At 47.4% G+C, this 22565-nt stretch overlaps 1 non-coding gene across 1 annotated transcript; it reads left to right on the top strand.

Moving 5' to 3' along the window:
* Positions 1-8983: 8983 nt before the first annotated feature.
* TRNAK-UUU (transfer RNA lysine (anticodon UUU)) lies at positions 8984-9056 on the top strand. The gene has a single exon. It is a non-coding gene; the product is annotated as a tRNA-Lys (tRNA).
* Positions 9057-22565: the final 13509 nt, after the last annotated feature.

Raw genomic sequence — 22565 nt, 5'->3', positions numbered from 1 at the left:
GCACCAGATCTGATGTCCATTTACTTGGATACATGGTGGTAGTCTTGGCCTGTATCCAATCCAACTCATAGGGTCCCAACAAGACAAAATACTCACAATGGTCCTGGCTTTTCAGTCCCATGGTGGACCCTAGTATTATCTGCCAGAGGTTTTGCTGACATATTTTGGGATCCTAATTTTGTGGTTCTATGTACGCCCCTTCCCATCCTAGGGACTGGATCTCTAAAATTGTTGTTTCTGCCTGTATGTCCCCCTATCACCTTTAAAGGAGATGGATAAGAGTTGCACTGGAGCACATCTTAATTTGATTATCCATCTTTCTTGCATTCAAGAATCATCTGTGAAATATTCAGTGTTGAGCATCTGCCTTTGCAGTGAATAGGGAAGTTCACACCTCTCCCCAGAGCTATTGTTTCAGATGTAAACACACCAAGGCATTATGTAGGTGGTGGCTTTTCACTCTGAAGGTTTTTTTTTTTTAAACAGCCATAGAGAATGGAAAAAACCGTAAAAAACAATGAATAGTTCTGCAGCACCTTAGAGACTAACAAAATGTGTAGATGGTCTGAGCTTTTTGGGTTGTGCCCATGAAAGCTCATGATACCATCTACATTTTTTATTAGCCCCTAAGGTGCTGCAGTACTATTCGTTGTTTTTTAAATCGTTTCGATTACAGACTAACATGGCTGCTCGTCTGAAACATACGGAGTAGAGAATTGCACTGAGGGCTTTGAAGCTGTATAGCCTTCTAGACTGAATTGTTTTCATAGAATCATAGAATACCAGAACTGGAAGGGACCCGGTCATAGAGACTGGTCCCCTGCCCTCATGGCAGGACCCATTACCGTCTTCACCATCCCTGATAGATGTCTATCTAACTTGCTCTTAAAAATTGCCAGAGATGGAGATTCCACAACCTCTGTAGGCAACTTATTCCAGTGTTTAACCATCCTGAGAGTTAGGACATTTTTCCTAATGTCCAACCTAAACCTCCCTTGCTGCAGTTTAAGCCCATTGCTTCTTGTCCTATTCTCAGAGGCAAAGGAGAACAATTTTTCTCCCTCCTTCTTGTGACACCTGAAAACCACTATCATGTCTCCTTTCAGTCTTCTCCTTTCCAAACTAAACAAGCCCAGTTCTTTCAATCTTCCTTCTTGAAAATCTTGTGCTTAATTCTTTTCGGAATGAAAGCTTAATTTTGGAGCTAACATGTCAAGTCGTCTGAGAAAAGTATATGATTGCTGGTCAGAGACTCTGACCTAGTCGAATGTTGATGACCACAATCATTTCAATTCAAATAGTCGATTAAAGAGCCAAGAGGTGTGATTTACACTCATCTGCTCCTGTCCCAGATTAGAATTAGAAATTAATAATTCTACATTCTATTATCTTGAGCCACATAGCCCAGAACATCCATTGAATCCAACGCTGGGATCCAGGACATCCAATATCCTGATCTCTGCTCTTCTCACAATGTATAAGGGTACGTCTACACAGCAGCATTATTTTGGAATAACTGACCTTATTTTGAAATAATGAAGTGCGTGTCTACACAGCAAGCTGTTATTTTGAAATAATGGCGAGCTGGAGGACTTCTTACTCCGACTCCTGTAACTTTCATTTCACGAAGAGTAAGGGAAGTTGAAGGCAAGGTGTTCTTCCTTCGACTTCCTGTTGCGTGGACAGTGCCAAAAGCTGAATTAAGCTATTTCGACTTCAGCTACGCAATTGACTTTTGCCCTGTTGTGTAAACGTGCCCTAACTGTGGGCAAATAATTGAGGTAAACGTTTTCAAAAATCAGTGCTTCAGTTGTTGGGTGCCTGCCATGAGGATTCTTGATTTTTCAGAGGGTCTGAAAACCTGCAGCTCCATTGACTTTTAAAAATCAGGTTGCAGACCCGAACATTAAGTCACTCAAAATCAAACTCTGCTTGAGAAAATGACATTGCTTTCTGTTCCTCAGTTCTCTCCAGGCCCTGAGCTGCTGTCTGTAAAGTGAAGATGACAGTTGCTTACCTCACAGGAGTCTAATTAGGGTTAATAATGGCTTGTATAGCATTTTGAAGACACAAATGTCATACAGGCAACATTTATAAAGTCTAAGGCCAGAAGGAGCTGTTGTGAGCATCCTCTCTGACCTCCTGCATAATGCTGAACTTCCCCAAAATAATTCCTAGATCATTTAGAAAGATCACCCAATCTTGCTTTAAAAATGGTCAGTGGTGGAGAATCCAACACAGCTTTTGCTACACTGTTCCAGTGGTTAATTATGCCTTGACTCCAGTCTGAATTTGCCTACTATTTGCCTACTTTCCACTTCCAGCCGTTGGATTATTGGATCATGTTATACCTTTCTTTCCTAGAGAGCACATTATTAAATATTTGTTCTTTCTGTAGGAACATATAAACTGTAATAAACTTGCAACCTTATTCAAGATTCTCCTATTTATGTATCCCCAGATCACATTCATTTTTTTTGGCCACAGCATCACACCCAGGGTATGTCTACACTACCCTCCTAGTTCGAACTAGGAGGGTAATGTAGGCATACCGCACTTGCAAATGAAGCCCGGGATTTGAATTTCCCGGGCTTCATTTGCATAAGCGGGGAGCCGCCATTTTTAAAACCCCGCTGGTTCGGACCCCGTGCAGCGCGGCTACACGGGGCACGAACTAGGTAGTTCGAACTCGGCTTCCTAGTTCGAACTACCGTTACTCCTCGTGAAATGAGGAGTAACGGTAGTTCGAACTAGGAAGCCTAGTTCGAACTACCTAGTTCGTGCCCCGTGTAGCCACGCTGCACGGGGTCCAAACCAGCGGGGTTTTAAAAATGGCGGCTCCCCGCTTATGCAAATGAAGCCCGGGAAATTCAAATCCCGGGCTTCATTTGCAAGTGCGGTATGCCTACATTACCTCGCTAGTTCGAACTAGCGGGGTAGTGTAGACATACCCCCAGAGCTTGTGTTTAGCTGATTATCCACCACAACCTCCAGTTATTTTCAGGAAAGAACCAGCGTAGAAACACCCCTTTTCCACCCTGTAAATATGGCCTACTGTGTTTGTCCTAGATGTATATGTTCACATTCAGACATATTAAAGTGAATATTGTTTGGATGCACCCAGTCTACCACGTGGCCTGGATTGCTCTGAATCTTTCCTGACAAAGTGGGTGAGTTGATATCTTTTAGTGTGCTGGATAAGATACACCACAGGTATGGCAGGCATGATTAGGACCCCTAGATTTTGAAAGATGTGCAGGGTGGTGGGTATTGATTATTGTAGTTGTGGAGTTATGGCTGAAAGTTACATCTGTTCATTCTGGCAAGATCTGTTGCAGCTTTGACTAGGTGTGTCCTAGTCTGTGAGGAGCTTGTGTGGTTGGATGATGAGCTTTGTGAGTGTGAAGGGTTGTTTGAAGCCAGAAAAGGAAATTTGGGAAAGATTTCTTCTAGGATTTGGTTCCCATGAAGATTGTAATTGTTGGCTATAACCCCATATGGGTTCCAGTGTGAGGTGGTAGGCGTCATCTAGGAGTTCCCCAAATAACTACCGTCATCAAATAAGGAAACCCCACCAGAGAAATAGATCACACATGGAATGGACACCCTATTCCCAAGAGAACCAGCTTCAATACAGAAAAAAACAATCCACTCATCGCACACCAAGGTTGTAATTTTGAATGGCTTTTTGCAATATGTGTTAATGTCTTATGCTTAACCGTCAGTTCCACTTCATGTTTAGTGGTGACAGGTACTTTTCCCAGATCTGCAGAGGAGCTTGTCTCTTTTACTCACAGGAATTGGTCCAATAAAATACACCTTTCTAACCCTTGTCTTTGTCACTCAGGCAATATGTAAATATGTCACTGAATTGATAGTATGCCAATTACAGTACATTCTTATCTCTAATGTACTGGGTTTTCCTGGCTATGATAGTGTACAGCACTTGATCTCCAAAGGAACAATTTCCTTGAGGTTTTGTTTACCATGTTTGGACACTGCTGCGATTAATATTTCCTAACAGGAAAATGTCATGAGTACAGGCTTTCCTACGCAGGGCTTGTGTCAAGGGCTATTGAGGCTAGGTTGCAGTTTGGTTCCTCACTTCCTCCTGCTTTGAGACCCACCCTAGACCTCTGGCTGCCTCCCTGTCTATGCTGCAGCTTCTGAGGCTTTGGCTGATACCATGTGCAGAGAGGTAGGTATCATTTACATCAGTGTGTGTGACTCTATGTTTTTGGGCCCATGCAGTGTGCATTTCAATCTCACCTCTCAAAGGGAAAGCTCAGGGTTTATGAGAGTTTAATGCAGTGACACCAAGACGAAGGAAAGCAGCAGGTCTATTGAGAAGACATATTCATGAAATTGAAGTTACAGGGTCTAATTTATCAGTGCAGCCAGACTAAGTTTGGCACTGGGTTTGGGGTGGGAGGAAGGGATATCCTGGCTTCCAGTAAAATTAGGACTGCTTCAGGAGCTGTCAATCAGCAGATTGCAGTCCTGCAGCCGCCACAGCACAGTAGCTCTCCACAGCCATGTTCCCTTTCTCCCCAAAGCACGCTTACCATGCTCCCTGTGGTGAGGGTTATTTGGAGAGTTGCCCCAAAGTGAGCTATGCTGGCTCTATGCCATGTTTGTATTGCTCCAATACTGCCCTCTTGATCAGTTATGGCAAATTGAAGGGACTTGGCACAAAGTGGGAATCTTTTTTTCTAATAAAAGAAAGTTCTTCACACAGCGCATAGTCAACCTGTGGAACTCCTTGCCAGAGGAGGCTGTGAAGGCTAGAACTAGAACAGAGTTTAAAGAGAAGCTAGATAATTTCATGGAGGGTAGGTCCATAAAAGGCTATTAGCCAGGGGATAGAAATGGTGTCCCTGGCCTCTGTTTGTCAGATACTGGAGAAGGATTGCAGGAGACAAATCACTTGATCATTGTCTTCAGTCCACCCCCTCTGGGGCACCTGGTGCCAGCCACTGTTGGCAGACAGGCTACTGGGCTAGATGGACCTTTGGTCTGACCCAGTATGGCCATTCTTATGTTCTTATGTTCACAGATCTGGCCCAGCAGAACAGGGAGCTGAACTCAGAAAACTAAGGGGTGATAATGGGTATGAATGATTTGGGACCAGAAGCACAGTTCCAAGTTGCCAACTATTAATTTTCCTGCAAATCCCATTCTAATCAATGCAGTGAAATCAGTGCTTTTGTAAACATGTTCTCCAAGTACTTACAGAATTCACAAGGTAGAATAATTTAGTTCTACTTTGTAATGTTTTAATGTGCATAGCACTAAACCAAATTTAAAATGTTAGGCTACGTCTACACTGCATGCTCATTTTGAAAAAACTCAGGTTATTTCGAAATGACAGAGTGCGCGTCTATGCAGCAAGCCTGTTATTTTGAAATAATTTTGAAATAACAGGTTTCTTACTCTGACTTCTGTAACCCTCATTTCAGGAGGTGTTAGGAAAGTTGAAGGGAGAGTGTTCTTCCTTCAACTTCCTGCTGTGTAGACAGTGCCAAAAGTCGAGTTAAGCTACTTTGACTTCAGCTATGCAATTAACGTAGTTAAAGTTGCATGTCTTAACTCAACTTTAGCCCGCAGTGTAGACGTACCTTAAATGCCTTATCAGCCTTTTTTATCTCCTTTTATCTTATCACCCATGTGCTACTGTACAGAGTAGTCACTGATTTTCAAATGAAGTTATAGGAGAAAAAGAAACCCTTGATCAATCACGTTTGGTAAAACTGCCAGCTGGCATCCCTGCTCAGACCAGTCACTTTTCACAATCGGACAAAATGAGTTCTTAATCTGTATAACGCATTGTGTAAACTGGACAAATGGTGTTGCATCTACCCATGGTTTCTCTGTGCTCGAACCCCTTCCACACCTGCATCTAAAACAAAAGTAGAAAAGAACCTCAAGTTGTGTCTGTTCTTGTGAAATGCATGTTTGAATGATTGCTCAATCAGCTGTGTGTAATTTGCTCTCTAGTGTGGGCTATTACACTCTTTTATTAAACCAAGATTTGCATGGGGAGTGGGTCCTGAAGTTGCCAGGATGGTGGGAGAAATGTGTGCAAACAAAGCCATGTCTACACTACAGAGTTTGGTTGACACACATGATACAGTTGTTGGCAGCGTTATTGTAGCGCAGTGGCACCCACAGGTATGTGACTCAAAAGCCAAATTTGCAATCACTATTAATCAAAAGAGCCACGTGACTACTGTATACCCTGTGCACAACCCTACCAATACACACATTCAATACGTTTAAATAATTATATATATATAACCAAATACTCTAAAATTTTCAAAAAAAACCCCATCCCAGTACAATGAAAACTAATTGTAGCTGTCTAATTTATTACACACTGCAGATGAAGTGTGAAGCCTGCGTCTACTTAACTCAGAGGCCAAACCAACAGCTTGGAGAAAAGCGTTCTTTGTAAAGATGCCACGGCTTGCAGTGCTTTGTTGCTGCTAAGTGCTCAGACCACAGTCTGTCCAGAAGACAAGCAGCCAGGCCCACCCAACAATGGGTTCTGACACACATTATTGGGAACAAATCTCTTCCCTGTGCTCTGGTGCTTTCAGGTGCTTCCTCCAGAGGACAGAGTGTAGCCCATGGAGACATGACAAAGCTAATGCAGTGCTGCCAATTGCTGAGGTGTTTTTTGTGTGTTTGTAATAAATCACCACACTCACAATGTTTGGGTGTTGGTTTTAAAGGGCCAGCTCCTGAAGTCACCAGATTAAGTACTAAAATGAGCCTCCCCTTCCCCCCACCTTTTAAAGAAGTTACAGAAGGTGGGGGAAGAGGGGTGGCTTCCTCCTTTGAGAATTAGCTGTTTGCATCACTCTGCCAGGGAGCCTTGAAGAGCTGCAATCTACACCCACAAAGAGCCACAGACTAAGTATTAGTGTAGTGTGTTGGCCTTAGCGTAGGCAACGTAACATCTTTTATTGGGCCATGTGTATAGCTGCTGGCTTTTTGTACATCCCTGATGTGTACACATCTGGCTGCTTGTGTCAGTGCTGTGCATATGCACTATGAGTGCTTATGTAACTGCCACCGGGTGGATTTGAACCTGGGCCCTCTGAAGCAGAGTATAGGAGCTAAAAGCCAGCTGGCATCCAGCCCATGCTGTAGAGGTCTCTTGGTTTTAACTGTTGCTGTGGTCTAGGTGCCACTTGCATTGCTCAGTAACCACATTAGGGCTATGTCTACACTCGTGGCTTCTTGCGCGAGTAATATGCAAATGAGGCTAAGCGTGGAATATCGCCGAGCCTCATTTGCATACCTAATGAGCCACCATTTTTTTTCAGAAGAGGCTCTTGCACAAGAAGGAGCTTCTACACTGCCCCTTCTTGCGCAAGAAAAACCCTCTTGCACAATGCCGTTACACCTATTAGTTTTCAGGAAGAAAGGCATTGCACAAGAGGGTTTTCCTTGCGCAAGAAGGGGCAGTGTAGATGCTCCTTCTTGCACAAGAGCCTCTTCTGAAAAAAATGGTGGCTCATTAGGTATGCAAATGAGGCTCAGCAATATTCCATGCTTAGCCTCATTTGCATATTACTCGCGCAAGAAGCCATGAGTGTAGACATAGCCTAGGTGTGTGGGTTACACTTGCACTGATGGAAACTGTGGTACCCCACAGGTAGCTAGCCCAATGTACCTGTTGCTTTTGTCTGACTCTAGCTTATGGAATAGGGATAGAAATGTAGCCGTGTTAGTCTGGTGTAGCTGAAACAAAAACCAGGACTATGTAGCACTTTAAAAACTAACAAGATGGTTTATTAGGTGATGAGCTTTCATGGGCCAGACCCACTTCCTCAGATCAAATAGTGGAAGAAAATTGTCACAACCATATATACCAAAGGTGATATATAATCCCCAATTATCACCTCTAATATCATTAGCTCACAGACATTTACCTCCCCCCCCCATCCTCCTTCTGTTCTGAAATGTGATTTGTCCTTTTCATATGTGTTCATTTTTTTAAATTGTATCCTTTGGTATATATGGTTGTGACTATTTTCTTCCACTATTTGATCTGAGGAAGTGGGTCTGGCCCACGAAAGCTCATCACCTAATAAACCATCTTGTTAGTTTTTAAAGTGCTACATAGTCCTGTTGTTCTAGCTTATGGGACACTTTTGTGGTGCTTTGTGGAATACAGCCATTCGCCACTGGATTTCTGGGAACTAGGACTCAGTTCCCCTCAATGCCATTTTCTCCATCCCACACAATGCTTTTTCCACCCCATAATTTGTGTGGTGTTTTTAAAACCCCCACCGTCTTGTGGATCGTTTTTTAGCCTCTTCCATTATTCTGGGACTTGCATGGACCCTGCAGAGCTCAGCATGAGTCTAATGACCATTGCTAACACAGGAAGCATGATTCTTCCATATTTGCAAACCTTGCACAAGTACTAGGACAATCAGGTGGGCAAAGAGGCTGATGAGGAGATGTTTAACCACGATAGTGGGCTGCTGTTGGACACACGAAATAAAAATGCCGGATTGCTGCTGGCATTCACGGAACAGCTCTGCAGTCTGGATTGCCTGAAAAACAAGCACTGATTGGTGGGGTGGTATCATAATGCAAGTCTTGGACGATGACCAGCACCTGCAGAAGTTTTATGCGTGAAGGGCCACATTCCTGGAGCTCACCCTCAGTGCAGGGAGGACAGCGTGAGCTGCATGGACAGTGGAGAAGTGAGCGTGATCATGCTTTGGAAGTCTGCAGCATTGCATTGCTATCAATGAACAGTCAGTCTGGGATTGAAATATGTGCAACAGGGGCCACTGGTTTCCAAGTGTGAAAGGCCATTAAGCATATCTTGTGACACAGGACTGTGTGTCTCAGCAGTGTGCAGGAATTAGTGGACAGACCCTCACAAGTGGGGTTCCCAAACTGCAGAGAGGCAGTGGATGGCACTCATTCCAGTCTGGCACTCATTTTAGCTACAAAGCAAGCCTGGCTAGCTCAGTTGGTAGAGCATCAGACTTTTAATCTGAGGGTCCAGGGTTCAAGTCCCTGGTCAGGCTATGAGCCTTTGTTCTTCTTCCCTGGGCCAATGATGCAAGACTCCTTCCCTGCTTGCCTCATGAGTACATACCCAGAAAGGGCTATTCTTTTCTGGCTGCGGAAATGGATCACTATGGGCAAGCTACTGATATCCATGTGGGATGTGATGTGCTCGCCTTTGTAAACACAAGATTGTTCACAAAGTTGCAAGCATGGAGCATCTTCTTGGACCAACTCATTCCTATGGGTGATGCTGAACTACCAATAGTGATACTGTGGGGCCCAATCTACCTCTTGCTCCTCCGGCTCACAAAACCATAAACTAGCCCTGCTGATGACATCAAAGAAAGAGTCAAATACAGGCTTGGCAGGTACAGGGAGACAGTTGCATGTGTTTGGTAGAGGAAAGCATTACCAAGAGGTGATATCTCAGTGAAGTCAACATCCTCTTCATTTGTAGCTGGATATTGTGTACTGCCTAATATCTGTGAGGCAAAGGAGGGAAGCCTACCACGGACATGGAGGAGTGAGGGGCTTTGGCTACCTGCTCATTTTGAAAAGCTAGACACAAGCTATGAGAAGAGCTCACCATGGAGTTCTGCTGCTCAGGGAGGTGTTAACAGTCAGCCACAGTAGTGTTCTGTGATGCCTTTATAGACGAATGAGTCTTCTTGTGTACGGAACATAAATATGGACAAGTTATTACGAGTGCTGTAATGCAGTGATTATGCTTGGTGTAAATGACAAAAATAAAAAAACCCGCCAAGTTTCCAAAAATAGAACTTTATTGTATGCAAAGAAGCAGGAAACAAAGTTACAGAACAAATACACAGGTTCAAACCATGTTAGCAGCACTGTAAAAGAGGGCGCTGTATTGTAAAAATGCAATTAAACAATACATGCTTATGTTTGTGTATGAAAAAGCATGACAGTGTGTCAGCCTTGCTACAAAGCACACAGTGGCTCCTGTGGTTTTTGCACATCTCTGTGTATAGCTACAGTTCTCCTTGCTTCTCTTCCCCCCACCCTGCATGGATTGCTTGGTTTAGGGAGTTTGTACCACGCTGCCCAATTATGTGTAAGGAGCAGCGACCTGGGAGATTTTCTATGGCTTGGAAAGGCTGCTGTGTCCAGGGTCTCTCATTATGTGGGTTGATAAATGTTGTCTAGCATTGAGAATGTTGCCTGGACTGACCCATGATGTTCTGATGCACTTCCAGAGGTGCCCCTTAGTCCTCTCTTGTAGCAACCCTCTCCATTTTCACTTCTTCTGCCGGGTCGTGGTATATAGCTTCTCCAAGCCTTGTGTTCACTGTCAGTGGCGGGAAAAGACTGGAGGACAGCAGAGAAGGTATCCTCCCTGGTCTACTTTTTTCTCCTGGGAAAAGATGCAGCAGGCCAGAAGCGGGTATGATGCTAGGCTATTGGGTAAAACAAATGGATCTACCATTAGATTTACCGTCACATTGGAAAGGAAAGGAGAAGCCTCAAAACACCCTTATGTTGTTCCCATAAAGACCTGTAAAAAAGAAATATTGAATGCCACTTTAATTTTGGAGTCCTTGTTACAGCGCTGCTCTGTCGCTCAGACTATGGGGGGTCTGGCCTAGCATGGCAGGGAGGGTGTCCTGTTGCATAGAAACACCGGGGTACCAATGGGGATGAGAACAGGCCAAGTGGAGTGCCTATTGCCACTATGTTCCCAGATCGTGGTTATTCAGTCTGAAATCTCACTCCTGAGGGTGACAGAGGCACAGAGAAACCAGCTGCAACTGGCCTCCCAAAGCCACCTGGGCCTGCATGCTGCTAGACTGTGTACTGCAATGGTACCAGTGGGAGGCATCGTGGAATGTCTCCTGTTCCAAGGGAAGAAATGAGGCTGCTCCCTCCTCCCCAGACATGTTTGGGAGAGGATGGCTGAGTATCTCCAGGAAACTTTTATTGGGACCACTCAATATGGCAAAAAGGCACCCCTGTTCCGATACACAAAGGTTGTGTCTAGTCTGGCAAGTTTTTCCGCAAAATCAATTGCTTTTGCGGAAAAACTTGCCAGCTGTCTACACTGGCCACTTGAATTTCCACAAGAACACTGACTTCCTACTGTCTGAAATCAGTGCTTCTTGCAAAAATACTATGCTGCTCCTGTTGGGGCAAAAGTCCCTTTTGCGCAAAGCTTTTGCACAAAAGGGCCAGTGTAGACAGCTCTGATTTGTTTTGCGCAAAAAAGCCCCGATCACGAAAATGGCGATCGGGGCTTTTTTGCGGAAAAGCGCGTCTAAATTGGCACGGACGCTTTTCCGCAAAAAGTGCTTTTGCGGGAAAGCGTCCCTGCCAATCTAGATGCTCTTAAAGGGTTTTGCATGGTCCCCTGCTTTGCCCAACAAGCCAAAGGATGGAAGAGCAGATGGAAGACCTGTGTCTCCTACATCCGTCTGAGCAGAGACCACTGCTCGGAGGTGGGCTGCGTAATGCAGACTGCCACGCTGTTTTTAATGTTGATTTTCTAATGGTTTGCGAGGGAAGTGAGCATTGAGAAGCCAATGTCTTTGCTCTGTAAATGTCTGGATGGGATGAGTGCCTCTCCCCCCCCTTGCTGTGTACTGCAGGAGTCCTCATCTTAGACTCCCAAGAAGTGCCCACATTTGAATTTGGGGTGCTGGTGGGATCCACACCGAGTATGACATGTGGGTCGTTGTAGAAGAGGAAGGTTGGAGCTGTGGGGGCAGGCTGCCGAAGCTTCTTTGCTGAAATGTGGCACTGCTGCTCAGCCCTGGTGTTCCCCCATTTCTGCATCCCCTATGTAGTCTGCACAATGTTTTTGCTCCTTGGACTGCTCCTTAGCTGGGCTGAGACAGTCTCTTTTCATCACTGCCCAACATGTCTTGCCTGCTCCAGCGAGGGGTGTGCCTATCAGTGGCGAGCACCCATTGTTGCAAGGACTGGGGAATTGTGGGACAGCTTCTGGAGGACTGCTAAGGTTGACACATGTCATGTAGATTCTACACCTGCACTGCTGTCACCTAAGCATGTCAGCTATGGCTCTTTGTTGTTCAGGGAGACGGTGTTACTGTATTGTTTGTGATGACGGGGTAAACACACATACAATTTGGCTCAGCCTAACTTTGTAGCCCAGGCCTAAGGTTACATCCTGAAACTGACACAGAAGAAAGCCTAATTCTCCTCCTCATTGATTTTTTACCAGTGTAACTCCAGCTATTTCAGTGGCATGACTTATGATTTAAAATGAGAAGACAATCAGAAGCATAGAGTTTATATTGCATATATGGGGCGCTATTACTTTGAAAATTACTTGTCCACTAACTAAAGCCATGAACTAACCTCTCACCTTCTTTCATATGTGCTATTCTGTTAGCCTTTAGGGGTATATACTGTAGCAAGTTAGTGCAATGTTCTGCATAGAGCTACACTGGTAAATCAGGAGAGAGTAGTTTGTTTGCCAGCGTGTGCAGGCATAATTTTTCTGCACTTCATAAACACACAAAATGGTCAACATGGGAAAAGTTTATAAAGTTTTGCTTTAAAATTAAGCCATGAAAGATGAACTGTGAAAGTGTCATGTAGTTAACTAAATCACTCAACGGTAGTTGACTAGTGGCAGGACAAAAATTGTAAGGTGCATCAAAATGTTACACAACCAACTGAATTCAATTCAGTCATCTGGGTGTTTAATTAGTCTGATCAAGAGTAACTTCGGAGTCCATAGAAAGCATGATGCCAGAAATCAGAGATGGAAAAGATCTGTTTGTACACTGTATTTCTCCTGTTTTGATAATTTTGATATTTAAATGTTTCTATTGATAAACCGGTTACCATTTGTCTTTCAAGGCAATTGCTCTCACAATAATCAAATCTGTCCTTTTCAAAGAACTACCAATGGCAATGCTTGGATTTTGCTCTTTACACTGACCTGTTCCATCAGTCTACATAAAGGTTTTCCAAAGAGCTGGTAGGACATTGTTAGTGCCAGCAGAGCCAACTAACGGTAGACTGAAATCCGGCCTTCTCCAAAGGTAACGGCAATAAACTATCTATAAGCAGACACCTAGAGCACTTACAATATGTCATGCTCCTGGATTCTTAGCAGGCCTTGAAGAAAGTGGAAGCTACAATGTGGCTTCGTCATTAACAAGTTAGGTGAAATATGGTAGTTTTTCAGCATTAAAACCTGTCTCCTACTCTAGGTTTGTAATTGGTGTTGTTGGCAGCGAGCCAGGCATTGCAAGCAGCTCTGTCTCGGAAGGACAAAACCTCCATTACTTTATACTCTCTAATTCTCACAAGGTGTGCTGGTGTCTATCAATAGAGTCGCCATGAGGTAATAGAAATTACAAGCCTCCCCAGACTTATTTGTCTGAAAGCATTTCTTGTAAAAATAATTATGCGAGACTCCAGAACTGTGATACATGAGAATAGCAGAAGAGAATTTTCACAAATTGAAATGCAACATAAGGGCCTTTTATCATAAACTGCGGGGGGGGGGGGGGGGGGGAGGAGAGGGAGGGGGGAGGAAGGAGGGTGTTCCATTCTATTGCATGCTAGTAGCTAGTGCAAAAGAAAAAAAATCAATCCCTGCTACCTCTTTCCCTATGCAGTAGAGACCTGATACCCAAGGGAGGGCATGATTAGGGAGAGAGGTGGTCTTATGGTGAAGGTAATGTCTGGGAACACAAAAGGATGGAGTCCATTTCCTATTTTTGCCACAGTTCCCTGTGTAATCGGAGACAAGTCACTTCCTGTTTCTGGGCATTAGTGCAGGGACCTGTGAAATGGGTATAATACTTTCTGTCCTCTACCTCTCTATTGCAGGGCCTTTGAGCTTTGTCCCACGCACTAGCTAGTACTGCTTTAGCTAACTTCTGGCCCCCCTCAGTGCAGTACAGGAGTGATTTCAATTTAAACTTGCTCCCTAAAAAACTGTACTAAAAGTTGTTGCTAAACTGCTCTTAGTGAAATCAGCACAAGAGCTTCCTTTAGAACAGGCCTTACTCAGGCTGCGTGCTGAGGACTGGATGTCTCCAAGGCTGCACAGTTGTCATGCCGCTTGGCCTGTAGCAAGACAGCAGTGTTTTTGTTATAATTATTATAACCCGACTGCATTAATCTGTGGCAAAATTTGCAGTAAAAACCCTGTCCTGTGTCACTCACAGATCAGGCATCTTGTGGCATAGATCACTGCACGGTGACACACAACAGAGCTTAGCTCAGAGCTACTCAATGTTCGTGTAGCTAAGCGCCAGCTGATAAAACCTACTTAACCAAGGAAAGCAACTAAAACTGCAGCAAATCTCCATTTGTAGATTGGTTTTAACTGCAGGACGATTATCTTCCCTCTATTCTTCTGCTGCTCACATGGTGCCTGCACAGTGTCATTTACTTTCAGCATCATATGCTGACCATGTGGAGGATTTGTATCAATCTGAGCGCTTAGCAAGGAGAAGCAAAAGGCCAGAGCATGGAATGAGGTACTGGAAGTTAATTATTGTTTATATGTATGGGCTACATTCACAATAGGACATGGGGAGCCTAGCTAACCCTTTAGGCATCTAAGTCCCCAAACTGGGGACTCACACAGCCCTTGCTCAGCTACCGCTGAACCCAGGGCCGGCCCACAACATTTTGGCACCTGAGGTGGGGAGCTCAAATGACGCCCCCATGGCCCCTTTTCTTAGGGTTACCAGGTGGCTTCAAAAAAAATACCGGACACACTTGATCATAGATGGCAGTGGGAAGGACCGGCTGGGAGGGGAGCGGGGCTGGCCAGGAGGAGGTGTGTGTGCGGGGGGAACTGGCTGGCGGGAAGCAGGGCTGGTGGGGGGGAGGGGTTGGGGGAGCAGGCCTGGTCAGGGGAGATGGGGGGGGGGAACCGGCTGGCGGGGAGCAGGGTTCGCTGGGAGGGGGTTGGGGGGAGTGGAACTAGCCGGGGGGAGATCAGGAGGAGGAGGTGGGGAGAACCAGACGGCAGGAAGCAGGGCTGGTCGGGGGGAGTGGGCCTGGCCGGGGGAGATTAGGAGGGATGGAGACTGGCCAGCGGGAAGCAGGGCTGGCCGGGAAGGGGTGGGGAGGAGCAGGGCTGGCCGGGGGGAAGAGCGGCGGGAGAGTGGGACTGACCCGGGTGCGCACAGAACCCGGGACGCTGCCCGTCCTGTGCACAGTCCTGGAGAAGCAAGAGCAAGTCCAGCCCTGGAGATTCCTCCGCCCCCCCCCCCCCCCGCCCCCACATGTAGTTGCGTACTGCCTGGCTGGTAGACACACTGACGCAACATGAGCGTGTCTCCCAGCCAGGCAGTTCTCAGTTACGTACTGATACTCCTAATAATAATAAAACTTACTTAATTAGAAAATTTCTCAATTTGTTTCCCGGACAGAACCCTCAAATACCGGACTGTCCAGTTCAAAACCGGACACCTGGGCACCCCACCTTTTCTCCTGCCTGCCTGTTAGGTCTCTTGTGCCCTCCTTCCTCCAGCACAGCTCTCCACCATCTCTGTGCATCTAGAGCAGAGAGAATACATATGCACCAGCAGAGACACAATTTTCTACACTCTGGGTCCTAGTGGCGCCCCTTTCCCACAGCCTGGCACTTGAGGTGGCTGCCGCAGTTCACCTCATGGTAAGGCCAGCCCTGGCTGAACCTTGTAGATACTTAAATTTGCTTGGTGCCTACATTTTTGCAGTAGACTGTCCCTAGGCACCTATATTTCTGCCGCAACATGGGCTCACTACAGCCCAGCAGTGAGCAATAATTTTTGCAGAGGGGACCACTTAATTTTTGCATGGTACGTGGTCAGGGGTGGCTTCAGCCGCCCCCCCCAGGGGGGGCGGGGCCTGGGGAGGAAGGGGCAGGGCTGAGGACTAGCCTCCCCCACAGAGTTGTCTGAAGCCGGAGGCTTTGAATTAAAAACACAGCACCAGTCTCGCACCTCTGTTGCTACCATGTTGCCTGGGAGCCGCCCAGGGTTGCTGTGGCTATTTAAAAGGCTCGCAGCTCTGGCCCCTGCCAGGATAGCACCCCAACTAGGAGCCAGGGACTATTTAAGTAGAATATTCGGTGGCATGGGCAATTGAATATAAATAGAAAGTGACCAGATGCAGTCTGCGAGCTGGATCAAAGTGTTAGGTGGGCCGCATCTGGCCCCTGGGCCATCAGGGCTGTTCCCCTTTCTGGCACTCTGAGTGCAGAAGATGGGGGCTCGCAAAATACTTTAAATACCTTGCCTCTATAGGCTCTGCTTACAACAAAACCTCCCCAGAGTCACAGATGCACTGATTCTGGAAGATAGGCTGCCACCATCAAGTGATTTTTTAAAGAACCCTGAAAAAATCAGGAAGGAACACTTGAATTCCTTCCCCAGGGGCATCCCAAGCTCTTCTGCCACAAGAGAGCTTGAAAAAAGAAACAAAAGAAAACACAGAAAACAAACTGTGTCTTTGATAGCTGACCTCCTAGGCTAGAGAGACACATAGGCTGTGTCCAGACTCCATGCCTCCGTCGACGGAGGCATGTAGATTAGCCAGATCGGAAGAGGGAAATGAAGCCGCGATTAAAATAATCGCGGCTTCATTTAAATTTAAATGGCTGCCCCGATCTGCCGATCAGCTGTTTGTCGGCAGATCGGGAGAGTCTGGACGCGATGCCCCGACAAAGAAGCCTTTCTTCATCGACACAGGTAAGCCTCGTGAAACCAGGTTTACCTGTGTCAATGAAGAAAGGCTTCTTTGTCGGGGCATCGCGTCCAGACTCTCCCGATCTGCCGACAAACAGCTGATCGGCAGATCGGGGCAGCCATTTAAATTTAAATGAAGCCGCGATTATTTTAATCGCGGCTTCATTTCCCTCTTCCGATCTGGCTAATCTACATGCCTCCGTCGACGGAGGCATGGAGTCTGGACACAGCCATAGAGACCTCCTGTTACCTTCTAGAACACAAGAGTAAAATCATTGCCTTAAAAAAGGGGATTTTATTACCGAAACAAAAAGATACACTTGATAAAGCATACTCGGTTGCTAGGTGTTACAGAGCAACTGAGAAAAGAACAGATCAAAACACAAAAAACAGTCTCTTTGGGCTGTATCTTAAATTATGGTGTTCATGGAATTCACACAGAGAAGTTTAACCAAACAACCAAAACAAAGAAAAATATCCCGATCACAACTAAATATACATTTTCCTCTTATTTTCTCCCTATCCCTTCATGGTCCAGTTCACTTCCCCTGGGTCCACACAGAGGTGTTCTTCCTTGTAAAAGGAGGTTTACCGCTGTCAACAAAACTGCCGCGTTCTGTTGACTTACTGTCGACAGAACACGGCGGTAGTGTAGACGCAGGTATAGGTTTGTCGACAAAAGGTCACTTTTGTCGACAAAACCCTGTAGTATAGACACACCCTTCCATGCCTCAAATTCCTTGGAGACATGATAGTCCTAATTATTGCATAGTATAGCCCCTCTGCTATCATTGTGAGCTACATGGGTTTAACCCTTTAGTCACCGAGTGCTAGCCAGTGCTCTTCCTATCCATCACACCTGCTGTAGCCTCACATCATGGGTCTGGATGCCTGAGCCCCAGAATGATTCAAGCGGGGAAAAGTGAGAGCCCGGGGTACCAGCCACCCCTACTCTAATGCTTTTTAAAAATAGTTACTCCACATTGGGAGAGCTTCAAGAGGCGAGAGTGCCCGGTGGGGAGGAGACACAGCCGAGAGGTGGCAGATCCCAGTCCAACTCCCTTCTCAAACTCAGGTGGAGTGCGAGGGGCAGGAGGGGACTTAAACCAAGGTTTCCCACACACCCCTCCCCGCAGTTCTTTTGCATAAGCTCCTCTGTAGGGACCTGATCCAGCAGGTGAGCTCTGAGCAGGCTTACCCAATGGGGTCCCGCCTGTGAGATAGGCAGAGGAGCGCCTCCCTTTGCCTGGTTTGTGAATTGCTTTGGGGCGTAGGCATCTGGATGCTTGGGCCTGGGGCTGCCGTGCACATGCTCGGAGGCCGGACCATGGTTGCCTAGGGATCTTTTACTGTAAAACTGAGGCACTGAGGAAGTTTGGGCCCCTACAGGGACTGGGGGCAGCTGAGCAGGGGGTTTTGTGAATCCCACTGTGGCCTGTTTCTGGCATATCGATGTCTAAAGAGGCATTTAACCACCTACGTCCTTGTGTGAGTCTGGCCTAGAGAGGTGGAGCAGGAAGCTGAACGGAGTGCTAGGTTAGTGCCCTATCCAGTGGGCAATACTGCCTCCCTGGTGTCTCTGACAGAGCTGTGCCTCCCTCCACTAGGTCTGAATTTTAACCATCCTAACCTTGTGCTTAGCTTGGAAAGAAGGAAGAACCTGCATGTGCACCAGGGGTGCTGACCTGTGACCGAAGGGGATTGCTTTGGCCGGGAAGGGAGGGGGACTCAGTGAGGAGGGCTCTCAGTGAGCTACTTCCATTCAAAGGGAAGAGACAGGAAGGACCTGCCTCTTCATCTCTCTAGGACATTCCCAGCTCAAGACTTTTCCCTGACTCCCGGGAGAACAAAGGGCCCAACTCTGTCATGAAACCAGCCTTGGAGAGGCTCTGTCGAAAGTGGGATGTTCAGAGACACCAGCCCTCCGGGAATCTGTGCTGACGTTGCTGTCTCCAGGGGATCTCAAAACGTGGCCTGAATCCGCCCCAACGTGCGAGAGCCTCCCTGTCTAGGGAGGCAGCTCGGCAAAAAGTGGGAGGCTGAGCCCAAAGGAGAGCACAAGGCACCCATTCCCTTCCTGCCCTCTGAAACCGGGAGCCAGTTGCATGAGCCAGTCTTGCGAGACTAAGCAGTGATTCCCTAGGACTGAGCTTAGCCTGCTCCGAGCTCAATGAGCCACCTGCAGATGCTTGTGCCCATGCAGCTTGGACTTCTCTGGTCTGGCACCCTCAGCACCTGACAGTCCCAGACAAGGGAGTTTGCCGGAACTGGGGAGGTCAGGACCTAGGAGCGCTGGCCTCCTGGATGGCTCCCCTCCTGGCTGTTGCTCACTCCTGGCCCCCAGCAGCTGCCAGTCGGGCTGTGCTCCCAGCCCCAGGGCTGCATGTCTCGTCGGGCTCCGTTTCCAGCCTGCAGCCGTTGCTGGCTGGACTCCACTGCTGGTCCCTTGCCGGACTCCCAGCTGACAGCTACTTGGGCTCTCTGGTCTGACAACATCCACGGTCCAGACCAGGCATGTTGCCGGACCAGAGAGTCCCAGACCAGAGAGGTCCAGCCTGTACTACTTTGCACCTGAACCTCATACCCTAGGGCCGGTTGTGGCCCCCAGCTCGCCTGGATCCAGCCCTCGAGGCTCAGGGCTCCCCTGCTGCACTGGGGAGCCTGCACTGGCACTCCAGCCACCCTGCTGCCCCACCAGGGGGCTGGAGCACACAAAATCTACTAGCCTGGGCCCCCTCGGCTCTGGTGTGGGAGGGAATGTGGGGCATGACTTTCCCCTTTTGAGTCGGGGGCCACGCCAGTGACCGTTTTTTGTGTTTTGGCTTGTCACTGTTGTGCGGCCCCTGACTGATTTTTCTGTGGGTCAGCAGCCCCCGACCCCGAAAAGGTTCCCCACCCCCCATAGATCAAAGTGCTTTACAGAGAGAACAGGCACTGGGAAGATCAGTGACTGGCCCATGATCACTCAATGAGTTTGTGACAGATCTCCCCAAACTATGCTCAGCCTGGACTACAGGAGTCAGTGGGTGTGACAATGCTGGCCTAGGAGGGTTCAGAGGGGTTCTATTCACAGCTCTGCCATAGCGATCTTGTGTGGTCTGGGGTAAGCTGGGACCCTCAACTCCCTGCCTGTAACATGGGGATGAAGTTACTTCTTTTCACCTGTTTTTGTCTTGTCTATTTGGGTCATTATCTCCCTAGGGCAGGGATGGAGCCTTCCTTTCTGCTCGTCCGGCATGTGATCTGGATCTCTGCTGGGTTTTCGGGTGTCGCTGCCGTCGGACTGAAAATGATACTGCCCTGGGGCCAATGAAACTGCAACCCTGACTTTCCTGGTAGGAATTTGGATGCGGAAAGCCGTGCGTGATATCAGGGTGTGTAAACATGGCTGTTGTGTTCGTGACGGCTGTGCTGGGTCATCCGATTGGCATTTTTGACTGATGTCAGAACACAAAATAGAAATTGCACGAAGGGAACGTGAGCCGGCACTGCATCCTTCGGTGGCGTGTGACATGCTTTCCAGCGGCAGTCCACAGCCAAACTGCTCGCAGTGACGTGCCTTTTTACAAGGCTGGAGCCCTGCCATGAAATGTAGCACAGCCCTACTGTAAAACAATGTTGTGCAAGTATAATCTCGCCAGGGAACTGGATTGCTGGGCTATTTAAAAATTGAATACTTGCCATTCTGCAATCACTGCCATGTGGGGATCTCAAAGCATGTTATCTCTTGTTTGCACTACAAGAGCAGCTAGACGACCCAGCCAGTCACCAGCCTAACCCTTTCAGTCTAATTATGCCAGCCCGGCAGCCCAAAAGCTGGAAGAGGAAATCAGTGACACAGCAAGGTGAAATGACTTGCCTGCAGGTCACGTAGCACGTCAGTAGCAGAGGCAGGAACAGAAACCAGGTGTGATGATTTGGGGTTGCTGAATGTGGTGATTTGTGGGGCTCTGGCTGTATTACTTCTGATTTGTGGATGAATTTATGGAATTGTATCATAGGAAATTACTGTCCCCTCCATAAGATAACAGGGGTTGTGTCATGCCTCTGCCAGACCAGAGACAACCCCCTGAGAAACAGCAGGTTTACTCTAACTGGGAGAAGCCATTTCCTCCTCCTGTCTGTGGGTGGGAGGCTGCCAGGAATGCAAAGTTACCAGGAAGAGAAGTAAGTCACCTTAGCAGGATTCCCAGGGCAGAAATGGGGAGAAGACCCATTTTCCACCAGATTAAGATGAGGATGGCTCCCTCCGGGGCTCAGTGGAAATGGGGGGGAGGACCCTGCCTCATGGGGCACAGAGACTCCCCCAGGGGAAGGGTGAGCTAGTGAGGGCCATTGCATTTAAAATATTCAGTTGTTTTGTATGATCTGTTTTCTCCTGTGCTTTATCTGTTAAGGAAAGAATACAGCTGGTAGAGAGTCTGTGCAAAGTGTGTGTGTTGTTGTCTGCTTCACAGCTGCTGCATTGTGCCAGAGCTAAAATTGTAACCAGGGGCTGTATACCCTTTGGGTGGAGTTCTGGGGTGGCAGACAGAGAATGAGTTTAATTACTGGGGCATCTGAGGGATCAGTGCTGCTGGGCAGCAAGTTCCAACACTCACAGGGGGTTGCTGGCTAGAAGGGCTAAGGCCTGATTGTGCACCAAGATGGAGCCCCCAAGCATGGGGCAATGGCTGGACTCCAGCCAGCTTCCAGGAATTTGCAACACCCCCCGGATTCAGAGTAACAGAGGTTTAGATTCTCAGCTTGTGGGTGGCCAGGAAGCAGCACTCACTCAGAGCTGTGATCCCAGGCTCCTGAATTGCAGTTCACTGGACCACAGCACTTCCCCAGTGTATTAAGCAAGCGTCAGAGCATCCCGCCAGAAAATTGAGGTGCAGAGAATTCGTGACTTGTTCAGAGTGGTAATAGTAGCCACCAGGGATTTGTGAGGATGAGGCTGTTTGCAAAGCCGCTGAAGATGAAAAGCGCCGCCGAGAAGTGCTAGATGCTGTTATTGCATATGCTGCATAAACTGTCCAGATCCTGCAGCGTCAGTTCCCTCACATGCTGCTAGTCACAGTTACTATGATTTATGTTTTGTGGGACAGAAGTGACTAAGAAGCCAACTCTAGATTGGTCACACTCACTGAGGCAATGCTAGCTACAAAACGGCATAGCCCATATATAGGCAAAGGTATCGGAAGTGCAGAGACGGAAACCCTAACCACAGCCAAATCCACTCCCAGCGCTCCCATGAGAGCAGCAAGCAGCAAGACTCCTGCTGCTCGTGTAGCGCCGAGGCTGCGAAACTTCCTCCTGGTGCAAACAGCACTGACCGCGATGCTCAGAACCTTTGAGAGAGCGAAGTCGGAGGGCACCCAGAAGGAAGAAGGAGAAAGTGGGACTTTTGTCTGACAGATTGTTAGCCAGGCTGGGATAGTTGTCAGTATTAAGGACGCAAAACAGCAGTTGCACGGTGGCTGACATCTGTGGGTGTGAAAGACCTGTGTAAGGAAATGACTGGCCGCAAGATAAACATTGAAGGCTACCCACTTAACTAGTGGCAGATAGGGAGAGTAGGAGAATGGGTGTTTCTTAACAAGCAGCACAATCCTGCCGCCCTTACTCAGGATAAAACACTCATTGACATCCCAGATGAATGAGCGCAGCAGGACCAGGCCTAAGTTAAGCATTTCTGTGCACATAGGTGCAGTGTCGCCAACCCCAAACATTCAAAAGTCATGAGCCAGGCCCACCCTCAAAATCATGCCATTGGTTGAAAAACGAAGACATTTGTCCGTCTAGCTTCTTTTAAACTGTGTTCAGGATTTGGTGTCTTTTAAGGGTTCACTTTTTCAAGCT

This window comes from Pelodiscus sinensis, chromosome 2 (genome assembly GCF_049634645.1).
Source record: "Pelodiscus sinensis isolate JC-2024 chromosome 2, ASM4963464v1, whole genome shotgun sequence".
NCBI classification, from domain to species: Eukaryota; Metazoa; Chordata; order Testudines; family Trionychidae; genus Pelodiscus; species Pelodiscus sinensis.
This window is presented reverse-complemented; position numbering and strand designations above follow the sequence as displayed.